The sequence below is a fragment of the Pseudorasbora parva genome, chromosome 2 (genome assembly GCF_024679245.1).
Source record: "Pseudorasbora parva isolate DD20220531a chromosome 2, ASM2467924v1, whole genome shotgun sequence".
Lineage (NCBI taxonomy): Eukaryota > Metazoa > Chordata > Actinopteri > Cypriniformes > Gobionidae > Pseudorasbora > Pseudorasbora parva.
In genome coordinates, this window is record NC_090173.1 from 40,794,196 (window position 1) to 40,808,308 (window position 14,113).

Sequence of the window (14,113 nt, forward strand, 5' to 3'; positions counted from 1 at the left end):
TAATTGTATATTATTTGTATATATGTACAGTTTATATAATATGTTGGACATTTTATTGAAAGTAGCTAATTTTACATGTTGAGACTTGCCTTCAGAAGTACCTGTGAGAGCTTGGGGGAAGCGTGACACACCAAAGTAGTGTTTGCAAAATATTCTGTTTTGTAGTTCCATTAGATGCCACTAGTGTTACAGAAACTACTTCACCTTCAATCTCAAGCAACAGCATTTGAGAATTTATGACGGCAAAAACACAATTTCCGACATCTGTCGGATGAATGATGTCAACCTTAACTGGAACCGGAACGGTACGGAACTATTCTTTGTAAAAGTACTGTTCTCATTCATTTACAGGTTTTGTCTTCCCTACAAATGATAATCAGCAAAGAGAATGCATGGATTTCAATGAATTGGTGCATATTTTGAGGATTATCTAAGCCCAGTTCTCTTCCCTGTGAAGACAAGCCGAGTAAAGCAGCATCTAATCTCTTTGGCATTGCCCCACTGACAGTCTGGGTTGCATCAGCCAGTGTGAACTAGAATGAATGCACCAAGACTCAACAGACAGATTCGTGCAAAAAGTAAACACACGTGGCTGCTGCTGTCAGAGAATAGCCTCGGAGGCGAAATGGTGCTAGTGCATGGTGTCTAGAAGAATAACCATAAGAACTAAGCAAATTAAACTGCCTTGGCCATTCACTATGATCAAATATTAAAGCTCTTCCATATTTGCCACTTAATGTGATTTATAAGGACACATCAAAGGATTGGCCCATTCTTACTTAAATTAAGTTGTCATAATGGTTTCTGTAGATGTCCACGTCATCGATCTCTAGAAGAGGGCAGAGGCTGTCAGCTGTAGATCCAGACTGTGATGATAATTAAAGTCTAACTGACAAAGATGATTTAAACGTATGAAAACAGCATTATTTTTCACTCACTTTTGTTATATTTTTTATTTCCAGGCACTGAAAAGCCCAGTGATCAAGCCTTTATCTTTAGAAAAATATTGCATTTTTAAACATGACACATATCCACGTGTATATATATATATCTCTATATATATATATATATATTTTTTTTTTTTTTTTTTTTTTTTTGAAACATTTGACCAGTCTGTGACTGAATCTAAGGGAGGGCTTGTAAAAAATCATTATAATTCTTGTTCTTCAACCAGTCTAAATAAATTATATTACTACTTTTGCCAATTCAACACATTAATGTAAAGTATTATAATTATAATGTATTATAAAATGTAAAGGAGCAACAGAAAATAACTAAACAGAATGCAGGGGTCTCGAGACACGTTTTTCAAACCTGAACTAAATGTATCGTGACACAGCATCAGAGTGGTCCATTACACTAAAAAACATCGAGAATTTATGAAAAGGCAAACTACAGTATTAAAAAAATAGTGAAGGAATGCATGAACTTATTCTGTGTGAACAGGGATGTCTAAATGAGAATGTTTTTTAGAACTTTAAATTAAATAATGCTGTATTAAGGTTCTCTCAAAGTTATGAACAAATGTTCTTCCCATAATGTTAACAAAGTTACAAAAAGTTAGCACGAAACAATATTTATATATTGTTAAAGAATTGTTCACCCAAAAATAAAAACTAGTCTATGATTTACTCACCCTCAAGCCATTGTATATAATATTCTTCTTTCAGATGAATACAATCGGAATAAAAAATGTCCTGGCTAATCCAACCTTTATCATGGCAGGGAATGGCAGCCCAAAATTTGAAGCCCACAAAAGAGTATCCATCCATTATAAAGGATAGATAAATCATGGGGTAATTTTTATTTGGGGTGAACTATCCCTTTAAGGTAGCATTATTACCTTAAATGTTCTTTTTATGTTACTACCTGTTTCAGAATTTCAGATTAAAAAGTAATGTTCCCATAATGTTTGAAAAATATGAAAGGGAATGTTCCCTTAACATTCACATAACCAGGAAACTGTTTTTAAAAGATTTAAAAATGGGACATTTTTAATGTTCAGAGAACATCTAATGATTTTATAACTTAATGGGAATGTTGGGAAAATGTTCTTAGAACATTTTTGTTAGTTAGCTGCACTGTGAACCCTTTACACTCAAAATAATTAATCGGTTTGAGTAGAGCCAACTCAAATTAAACTAATTAGTTAAATCAAATGAAGTATGTAGAACTTATTTTTTTTCTTTTGGGTTCTCAAAACTGACACATTGTTTTGAGTTTTATGAATTAGTTTATTTTAGATTAAGTTAAATTTAATCAAAATTGTGCTGAGATTTTTATTTCCCAGCATGCTTTGCCATGACACTCAAAAGGGACAGCAAATGCCAAAACTTTTATGTTTTTTTTTCTTTTTTTTTCAAGATTAACATTAAGTGGAAAATGCAGTAGTGTTTAATGTTTTGTTATGCTAGTTTAGAAGAGTTTCTGTTATGTTTTTTTTTTTTTCTGGGGGGGGGGGGGGTTACCATCATGGTGACCCATCTCTACCCTATTGTAGACAGAAATAGGAGATTATTTATAATAAACAATAAAAAATATACAATTAAGATAGTGCTGCACAATTTAAATGAAACAGATGATGCAGCATCTGTTGTTATTGATTCTTTGCAGATGCTTACTGGACATTAAGCTTGGGCCACAAAGGCACGCACGCACAGGAACATTTTTTTATGTTGTTGCCATTGAAACTGTCTATTTTTTTAAATGTATCATATTGCTGTCCTCATTTAGCAAGTGCTAACTGATTGCCTCAAATGGAGTTCTGCCAACGTATTTGGGTTTATAGTCTGGGCATTGATAAGGAAATAAAAGATCATCAGATTGACACAAAAAGCCCATTTTTATAATTTGATATTAAATGCACCACAATAATGTAATCATCTACCACAATAATGTAATATCTTGAAATGTTTTCTCGAGGTGCAAGAACAAAGTTCGTTCTGGCCAGTAAATTGCATACTTCACGAGAAAAGCATGTGCCGGACATTTCCGTTTCTCCGCAATAACCACACCCACCTAAAATTTCAGACCAATGCCACAATAGCTGTTCTTCGCTGTTCTTGTAATGGCCTTTAGACTTAGATTTTTTTTCTATGCAAACACTGATGAATGCAGTTGATTAGATTAATTACTCAGCACATCATTCAACGTAAATGAAAGCTGAAAAGCCTCTACAGGTATCGGCGCAAAAACTGAATGTGAAGTCTTAAAGCTCACAGTGCTGATTTGAAAAGGGGCAGATCCAATCAGAGAGGAGGACACTAGGGCTTTAGAGCAGGCTCTCGTCGTGCCACTATTCAGGTCATGGAGCCATTCCAAAAAAGACTTACCCCGGTTAAACTGTCTAGTGATCACATGCATGTCTGGGATCCACCATCAGTAGCTGGCCTGTCTCTGTAGGACATAAAAGAGAGACAAAAAAATACATCACTTTATGCATTCGAATTTAGACATCGAAACAAAAATGCAAAATGTGAGATGGACTTTCAATCTGCAAAGCTCTTTACTAATGTATAAACTGACAAAAAAAATGTATTAATTAATAATAATAATCAAGCAGCCATGCAAATCCCAGCCTATTAGCTCTACCTCTCATGACTTGCCTAAAAAGAAGCACATGAGACAAATAACATTACATAGCAGCTCTTTTCAGTCTTTCATGATGAGTGGCTTACCCATGGATAATTCCTCTATTTATATCCTGCAATACTTCATGCCTTTAGAAATTAATATTCACTTCTCAAAAGATGCAATGATATGCTATGCAAATAAGATGACACTAATGAGTTAGCGATTATTAACACTCCATTAATTCAGTACATCTTTTTTCTGTGAGCTCTTTGCACATCCACCCAGAGTGCTAATGAATGTGCGGCATAGCAATGTTAAAATTCCAATATAAAGACAATGAACTGTGGAATAGATTTCGACAGGAATTACTTTTGAACATACGTGACAGTATGAGAAGCCTGTGCACAAGTAGTGCAATAGGTATAGCTTTAAGACCTACAAGAGACAGCCTGCTAATGTGCAAGTATGTGTTTCTAGGTGTTGTTATTGTTAACTAAAACTATTACAAAGGATGTTCGGCAAAGCTGACAAATATTAAATGAAAGTTGGCATGAAACAGAAATTGCGATAGTCTTTTCTTTCCTAAAATGACATACTATATTCAAGTGAAACATCTTCTTGAATGATACAAAATGTAGGGTGGGGCTTGATTTTATCCATGGAAATTGATTGGATGGTTGTGGTTTGCTATTGCTGTGATGTCATATGATTGACAGGTTTTCCCACCCTTACTCTAATAAACAAATTGGAAAAGAGATCAATACAAGAGAGAGGGGAAGTTATTTTGATTAAAAAGTACAAGGACACTTGAATTAAAAAATCGCATCAATGATGTGAACGGATAAATTATTTATACTATATAAAAAAACTGCAATATATATATATATATATAGAGAGAGAGAGAGAGAGAGAGAGAGAGAGAGAGAGAGAGAGAGAGAGAGAGAGAGAGAGAAATATATATATATATATATATATATATATATATATATATATATATATATATATATATATATATATATATATTTTTTTTTTTTTTTTTTTAAAAAGGGTAGCTAATTTCAAGCTTCAGACAAAACAAGTGAAAAATGCAGATTTTGAGGTTTCCACAACAATCGGTTATCAAGCCTTTGTCTAGTGATCAGTGCTCCAAAAAGCAAAAGTCTGTACATTTTTGTATTTTTCCTTTGACTTACTCCCGCTGACTGACAGATCCGAAGCATGCGCAAAGAGGTCTCGACAAGGCACAATCCAAATTTACACATGTACACAGAATTACAGTACTTTAAAATATCTGTCTTGGAGAGTATTCATGCAAACATTATCTCTTAAATTAACATTTGGTTAACCAACCCGATTACACATAAATGCGTATGGTAAATGGTAAAATGGAAATGGACTGCATTTATATAGCGCTTTATCCAAAGCGCTTTACATTTTGCCTCACATTCACCGACGGCGATGTCAGCGCCATCCAGCTCGTCGGGAGCAGCTGGGGTTAGGTGTCTTGCTCATGGACACTTCGACACTTGGTCAGGTGGAACCGGGGATCAAACCACCAACCTTCTGGTTTGTAGACAACCTACATGAACCACTGAGCCACTGCCGCCCCGTATAAATAGTACGAGTGTGCAATGTCGTGGAATGTATATGCCAAAACTTATTTTGGCATGCATATGATACGCTGTTTTTCGCGTGCATATGATACGCACTTTATGGCGTGTATATGACACGCTCTCTTAGGGTGGTAGGGTGGGGGGTTCTTATGTATAATACGCCATAAAGTGCGTATCATATGCACGCGATAAACAGCGTATCATATGCACGCCAAAATGAGTTTTGGCGTATACATTCCACGACATTGCACAATCGTACTATTTATACACATTTTTCATGAGATCCAGCTGGGTTAACTGTTAGGGGAAACATAATGCTACATGATATATCTCCTTCTTGTGCATCAGTGAATGTTTGAACCTTTTTTTAATAGTTTGAGTCCCTCAGTTGTCCTGAAAAGATGGATCTCAAAATCATACTGTGACTGCTGGAAAGGGTTCAAATATGCAAAAGATGCTGGAAAACTGAAGAAGACACACAGTATTAAGAATCAATGGTTCATAATCTTTTGAACAGGTCATTTTAATAAATTCAGATAGAAGCTGTTTTTAATCAGAACGTGTGACCTGTTAGTAGACTCTGGCATCTGCCTGAGCGGAGCAGCTGAAACCAGTTATGTTCTGGGTCAGATGGGTCTTTTTAGTATGTGTGGCGGTGTGTTAGAAGTTCATTGGATTCAGCTGGGGGGAGATCTGTACCTGTGACCTTTCAGGCTTTAGTGACGATGTGTTCATTCTTTTTTCTTCGTTGTTGTTGGTAGGAAGTCAGCAATGCCTTACCACACACTGGTGGACAATCCCAGAATCCTTTCCACAACAGCAGAGTGAAATCGGACTAGAAGGTGCTGACCGACTGTGGATGTCTTTGATGTCTCTTTTTGATGAAGTGGTTGAGTTGGCATTTTTAAATGGTATATATGAGCCCTTTTGTAATTTGCAATACACAGTTTTCACCCTGTTGTACTGAGAAGATTATAGCAAGTGCTTTGATTCAGGATAACAATAATAAATTAATTATTAGTATGATGTCAGTCTGAATGACATCATGAGACCAAAAAAAAAATATGATGCGTAGCTATTGAAAGAAGTGCACTTTTGTATTAAATGTTAAAAAATTAAATCCTGGCCGTAAATGTAGGTATAGGGCAGATTCTGCATAACAATTGTGCAAGCTTTATATTCTAATCTCATCAGACACTTTTGGCAGAATTCGAATATCCTTGCATTACTTGCACTGAGGGTGGTGTTCTAATGATGATTGACAGATTTTAGTATACACAACAAATGCCGAATGGCATCTTAGAATTGCCTTAATGTAGTGTTTGTTGTGTCTGAATGTTGTTTTAGACAACTCCTTGTCGTTTAGGAATTCCAGTGAGGAAAACCAAAGTCATGTCTATTCTCAGAAGAAACATAAAAAAACGCAACAGAACTGGGCTATATAAAGGCTTTGAGCATGTTTAAAATAAAGGGTTTATACTTTCATTAAATTGATGCGCTACTCCACATAAAAAAGGACAGACGTGCCAACTAGTTACTGACCTGATGCTGACATAGAATATCCTCTTGGTCTGGAGCAAGGTTTACGTAAGGTAATGTAAAAAAGCTAGAAATCTGCCCCAATGGCTCTTAGAGAGCGCTGCAGTTCCCTTTTTCACCACAGATTTACACTTAAAACTATGGGGCGCTGTAGAGCTGGGGAGGGCTCCAAAACCGGCTGCCCCAATTAGGATCATGATACATGGCTGCCCAATCCATGCGCTACATTTTAATATATCCTGCTCACTTTACAAATTAAAACAGTCTAGAACATTTTTATTTCAAATTAGCTCAACTATAATTAGTATATTAGTATTAACTATATTATATTTAAAATATATTATAGAAATTAATAAATAATACAGTTTAATTTAATCTTAAATATATTTCATCATACAGTTAAAGAGTAAGACAAGCTGCATTATAGCGATCTTTCTCTGAATAAAGCATCAAATATACGCATATGTAAAGCTGGCTAATTAGAGGTCTGTAATCTGGGTCTGTATAAAATCTATAGACTGGTTTTGTGCATATGCACATTTTTGTGAATTAGATGGAGATTTTTCATGAGAAGCTCACCTTTGCATGAAAATGTTAAAAAACCCAATTATTAGTGAATGAGACCCATTACATTCAGTTTGCATCAAAGTACATCCTTTTAAAATACATTATTTCCATAATAAGAATACTCTTTTGAATAGTAAAGTGCACAACCTTTTCACAAGAGAATGACCAATAAAATAGCAAATCCAACAGTTATTACTTGTTATTCTTGACCCTCTTGACTATTCTTGAAACTCCTCTAACATTCACTGGTTTATAAATCATAATAAAAAAGCTTTTTTGTTAACATTTCCCACTAACACTCCACTATTTAGCATTACAAATTATGTTTTTGTTGCTTTTTACTATAACTTGTCTTGAACTGTTTAAAGGTTCAGCACTGGCAATTGTGATTAGCCACTATAGCTTTTACTATTATAATCACTACTATAAAAAAAATAAAAAAAATTGTCATTTTAAAGTGTTTCTGTATTTGTATGCCTCTTACACCTAAGCATTATACTGTGGCACTCATAGTCTCCTCTGAAAATAGGTTTCAGGATTACAACAGTATCGATAGTTAAACCAGAATAATAAAATAAAAAGTTTCAGATGGAGCACTGCAAATGTCAATAAAGCAGTGTTGATGTGGTATCATTAGCTGGTCAGGGTGTCATTTGCATTCCCTTGAAAGAGGTCTCAGGCAGCTGTCATTTAGCAAAAGCCTGTGAAACCCCAAAAGCAGCGGAACCCAGAGCTCCGCAGAGACGGGGTTCATGGATTTGGGTGCAATTCTTTTAGTTACTCATCATAATGACTCCATTTAGCTGGTCAATGGCCCATTTAATGGCACAGAGCAGGCTTTGGAAGCACTGTGTCCTTGGCAGGGCAGATTTTGCAGCTGCCCTGGCGTATGCTACCTTTAACCCAAACTGTGGCCCCTCTCAACAACCCCATCATCCCTGCCATTCCTTATATGCGGGGAACAAGAGAAGCTCCAAATGTGACTTCTAAATCTGTAACACAGATATGTGCTCAAAATTGTATGGAATATAATGTGTGGTTGAATTAACCAATGGCTATTTATTTTATTTTATTTTATTTTATTTTATTTTATTTTATTTTATTTTATTTTATTTTATTTTATTTTATTTTATTTTATTTTATTTTATTTTATTTTATTTTATTTTATTTTATTTTATTTTATTTTATTTTTATATTTCTCCTTCATATAGTTCTTTGCACAAGTAAAATATTTGTAAAGTTGCAAATCACGGCAAGTCAGTTGCAAAGTGTCCTGTCTGTCCTGTCTTGTGTGCACATGTGGGTTTTGTCATGTCTTGCATGTGCACACAAGACAGGACAGGCATGTGACACAAAGTTAAATCAAAGTTAGTGGAAGTTATTCCCTCCGTCAGAAAACATTTGCCTTGTTTAGTCCTGCCATTATTATTCACGTGCTATCTGAATTATGGTAAATGGACTGCATTTATATAGCGCTTTCAACCGACCCATGACCACCAAAGCACTTTACATATTGGCTCACATTCACCCATTCATACACCGACGGCGAACTATCAACCTTCTGGCTTGTAGACAACCTACATGAACATCTTTCATAAAACCAAAGACTTTTCTGAGTTATGAAGGATGCGATACTACTCTAGGCACTCAAGATTGACGTGAGATTGACTGAAACTGAGTGTTACACAGTAAACTATTAAGAAGACCTTTGTCTCAAAAATATATTCAGTAATTTAAACGAATCTCATAAGCTACAGAAATCTACATTATTTAAAAAAAATTTTTTTGATTAGATAAGATCATTAGATTTAAAATATTAGATCAGATTAGCACAGAATCAACTTTGCACTGCTGCCCGCGATCATGTCAAGGATTAGAAAAGTGCAGCAAGTTTTTGTGCTATCTGGTGGTTTAGAAAAAAAATTCAAACAAATGTGTCTTTTACACCGGTGTGCCTTTAGCTCTGTTGGATCATTGTACCCTATTAAAAAAAATAACACATCTTAATCCATTTCCGAAAAGAAAGCCTCTAATTTCGCCTCTTTGCTTCAAGGCCATCTTAAATGCTCGCCTCGTGCACAGTTGTGAGAAGACCCTGACCTATATGTGATATAAGCATGACATGGGCAGCCGTGGATGGGCCGGTGCCCACAGGAGATCAGACCCCATATGGTCCTGAGGAGCATATCACCGGCACACTAACCATGAGCGCCGCAGTGGCCTGTGCATCCTACTGTCGCTCAGCTCTGATTGATAGCCTCTGCTCAGCTGTTGACAAGTGAAGGAGGCTACACATGGGTATATGGGCAAAAATAGCCCCGCAATGGTCCACTTTGGCTTTGCCGCAGCTGCTTCAGATAACAAACAACAACAACATGGCCATTGAACGTCTTCTGAGACTTTAGTCTTTTGAAATGCAGAACGGGAGCACCCTCGGGTTAAATATTTGAACCGATCTCCTTCATTAGGCGAGTAAGGATGTGTTTACTGCAGACAATGGCCATTGATTTCATTCATCAATACTGATAATAGAAATGTTCAATAATGGCACGTTATCTGTGCAAATTCCACAACAACTCCCGTCCTTCAAAGATACTATAGGAGACAAATATAATATCGTATTTACATTTTATAATTGAGTTCATTTAAATATTAGTTTGTTTTAACAGTTTATTTCTCTGAGTGTGTGCCCCTTTATAGGTGAGAGCACACAGTCTTTTAACCGTGCACATGCAGCTAGGATGGCCTGGTGCAACAAACCAGCAAGCGGCTTTTAAGTTGTTTGTTTTAGGTTGTGATTTATCTTTATTTTTGATTTAATAAATTTCAGTTATTGCTTGAAACATCAACGGGCCTCTCTGGATCTATGTAGGCAACCTTGCACGCGTCAGGACTATTGCCTCAACATCTCCCACAGTGAACAAGAAACAAAGGACAAAATTGGAACATTAAAACCACTACAGATACAGAGCTAAATGATTTCTGTTTCTTTACATTTATAACATTTAGCATGCCAAACTGTACAGAAACCTCTTAAAGGGACTTTCCCTGGTGCCTAAGCATTACTCGCAGACTTTTGGATGAGTTTGATATAATCTCATTATCCTCGGCATCCTGGTGCTTCTGACCTTTGGAGCTGTTTCTAAAATCTGGAACTCCCTGGGTAGACGCAGATTTTTATGTTAAGACACTGAACTGGTCCAATGCCCTCTTTACTTGCTCTCTGTTGTCATAGCAGTCTTGGATTAAAAGATACATTTCCCCCTAACTTATCACTTGGCACTTAAATCTTGGGTTATTATCCTAAGTTGAGCCTTTTGGGTTTCGTTTTCAGTGTTTGGGTAGTTGTTGTGTTTCTTAACTCCTGGGTCAGACATAATAGTTATTTATTGCAGCATTTGCAGGCTTTTTGCAACCTCTTCAGGACAGAGCAGTGCAGCTCTGTCAAATCACTGCATATCTTCGATAAAATACAGCTTTACAGTTCTGCATATATAAAATTCATTATTGTGCTGTATATCCTTTTTTATGCAAAACAGGGTGCGATGCGAGTCTGAACGTCAAGTCTTTTGGATACTATTGATGGAAATCCTTGATGCCTTGCCCTTCCAAAAAAAAATATGATTTTATTCAAAAAGATAGAGAAATTAAATACTGAGAATGTTAAAATATGTTCTCAGAGCTGTTCTCTGCTTGTTTATGGACAGGTTATGGAGTCAGTCAAAGCATATTTCGGACCCACTTTATATTAGGTGGCCCTAACTTCTATGTACTAACATTTTAATTACTCATTTGATACAATGCACTTATTACATACATGTTTTTACATTGTACTTACATTTTAAAAATACCAGCATGTAATTACGTTTGTATTTACTTTATGTAGTTACATCTGTAATTATTACACAGTTGGCACTTTACACCTAACCCTACCCTTAAACTGACCCATACCACCACACCTGGCCTTAACTCTACCCGTATCCCACCTCAATATCAGCTCAAAAGTGCTTTGCAATACAATTTTAACACAGTAGGTACATTGTACTTATGTTTTGATGTAAGTAGATAGTACTTAAGGCCACCTAATATAAAGTGGGGCCCATATTTTGACTACGAATGAAATGTAGGGCGGTGGTGTGAAGTTAGAAGATCTTCCACTGAACATGATGACACAATGCTCAATGTGACACGAGATCCAGCGCCGTTACAGTGCAAAACGGGATAACAGAGACTGGTCGATTACACTTAAATAACTTCTAAATGTACATTTTTTTTACTTCTATATTTGTTAAACAAGCTTAAATGCAGTCAATATGTATTACAAACTAAATAAAATATGATGAAAAAGAAATAATGCAAACAAGTGGTTGTGTGGAGTATTTTAAAAGCGTTTAAGAGGATTTAAGATAGCCCGTAAACATTAATTATGTATCAAGTAAAAAAAAAATAATAATAATAATAATATAATATAATATATATATATATATATATATATATATATATATATATATATATATATATATATATATATATATATATATATATATATATATATATATATATATATATATATATATATATAAGATAAGAATCTAGTATTAAAATAAAAAACGAATCAGTTATGCTGGGTTCAATAAACAACCCACAGAAAATGTGTTCTGTCCTATATTAACCCAGCCCTTGGGTAAAAAAGCAACCTTATTATTATTATTATTTTATTTTTTTAACACAGTGTTTTTAGAGTGTTATAACAGTTATTTAAAATTCTATTCATACTCGCAGGTACAAACAGAGCCTTGTTTCAAGGTAAAAAACAGCATGATTCTAAAGAAGACTGAAGCAAGTAGGAACGCAAGGAGAAAAAGAGAGAAGGAAAATATGAAGGACATATTTGTTTGGCGCGATCTGACAAAGGCTTTCTATTGTCAATGTGTGTCAGTGTATGTTTTCCAAAAGAAACCAGGCAAACCCAAACAACAGAGAGGAAATGTGCTGTCATCTGGGCTTTATTGACTTCACTGCATATTCCAGTGATGTTGAACTGCATGTGGTTATTATGAAATACACAGACTCTTTGCACGTGCACAAAAGCAAAACATTTGGGGGGGAAAAGGGAAAGGATATTAATCATCTTAATCTCAGCACAACTCAGTAAGCACTAGCAAAATATTGTGTTTCTGTTAAGGCAAAAAAGATCCATGAGTGCATGGAAGTAGAAATGGTGCATATGGTTTATTTAATTCGAATGCAGATCGCTTTATCTGCAGAGATTTTGTGCATCTGTCATTAAAAACAAAAAAAGTAATTATATTTTCTGAAATTTTATTCCTACTGGTCAATCACATAATTCTGCTGTCAAATATATATTTGCTTATTGACTTTTGACCTTAACATGGCAATATGGAACAACTAATTGGCTTATGCTGCGGTCATTGGCATAATTTCAGCAAAATATTATGTGCAACAAAAAGGTCCATATGAAGCACAGCTCAAACAAATGTCACCTTCAAATTGAGTAGCTTTCTATTGGTCGGTGAGGCAAATTTGCTTGGAAAAATGTTTCAATCCTCACCTTTAGAGCAACTTATCGGTCGTTGAAATTCTACAACACTGTTTTTACATTGTCTCATTGTCTTACATTGTCAGCATCTCATGACAAAGCTAGGTAGTTAAAAGCATGTCATTTATAAAAATGTGTCTCAGGAATGTGCACATTCCTAATTTTACTGCCCTGTATCTCATCTCATCATATCTCAAGTGTGAGAGTTGAGTACTAATTTAAAATTGAAATTATATTAGCTAAATATGTTAGCTAACAATTTTCAATATATATATATATATATATATATATATATATATATATATATATATATATATATATATATATATATATATATATATATATATATATATATATATATATATATATATGATTACTAGTCATTTTTAAATGAATGTTGAAATGTTGTTGGCAGACTGCTTTTCTAAGTTGTAATGGACTTTATTTCTTAAAGGGTTAGTTCACCCAAAAATGAAATTGATGTCATTAATGACTCACCCTGATGTCGTTCCACACCCGTAAGGCCTTGGTTCGTCTCCGTTCACACTATACTGTCCATTTACAGAAAGGGAACAAAAACATTATCAAAGTAGTCCATATTTGACATCAGTTAGTTAATTAGAATCTTCCGTGTTTGTTTTCAATCCTCAAACAAAGATTCAAATGGTTGTGAATCAGCGTACTGATTCGTGATTCGGATCGCCAGTGTCAGGTGATTTCAGCAGTTTGCCAGTTTGACACACGATTCGAAACATGAATCAATACACTGATTCACAACCGTTTGAATCTTTGTTTGCAGATTGAAAACAAAAAAGGAAATAGAAGACAATGCTGAGTAAAGTACTTTTTGTGATTTTTGGACCAAAATGTATTTTTGATGCTTTAAGAGATTCTAACTAACTAACTGATGTCACATATGGACTACTTTGATGATGTTTTTATTCCCTTTCTGGACATGGACAGTATAGTGTGCATACACTTAGATAGGCTGTCGGACTAAATATAAAATATCTTAAACTGTGTTCTGAAGATGAACGGAGGTCTTATGGGTGTGGAACGACATTAGGGTGAGACATTAATGACATCAGTTTTATTTTTGGGTGAACTAACCCTTTAATTGAAACACTCAAACAAAATTCAGTTTGCTCAGTTTAAAATAAGCTTAACACCACATAAGCTTTTTTTTTTTTTTTTTTACTTAATTGCCATTTGCACTCAATTTTATTATGTGAAATGAAATTAAACTTATAAAATGTTAAGT

General features: G+C 34.9%; 1 protein-coding gene across 1 annotated transcript in view; it reads right to left on the reverse strand.

Moving 5' to 3' along the window:
• The window catches only part of elfn1a (extracellular leucine-rich repeat and fibronectin type III domain containing 1a), a 137,210-nt gene that overhangs the window by 55,867 nt on the left and 67,230 nt on the right, over positions 1–14,113 (reverse strand). Inside the window, exon 2 of the mRNA XM_067428982.1 lies at positions 3,333–3,396. The gene's annotated coding sequence lies outside the window, so the exon portion shown is untranslated. The remainder of the gene's footprint in view (positions 1–3,332; positions 3,397–14,113) is intronic.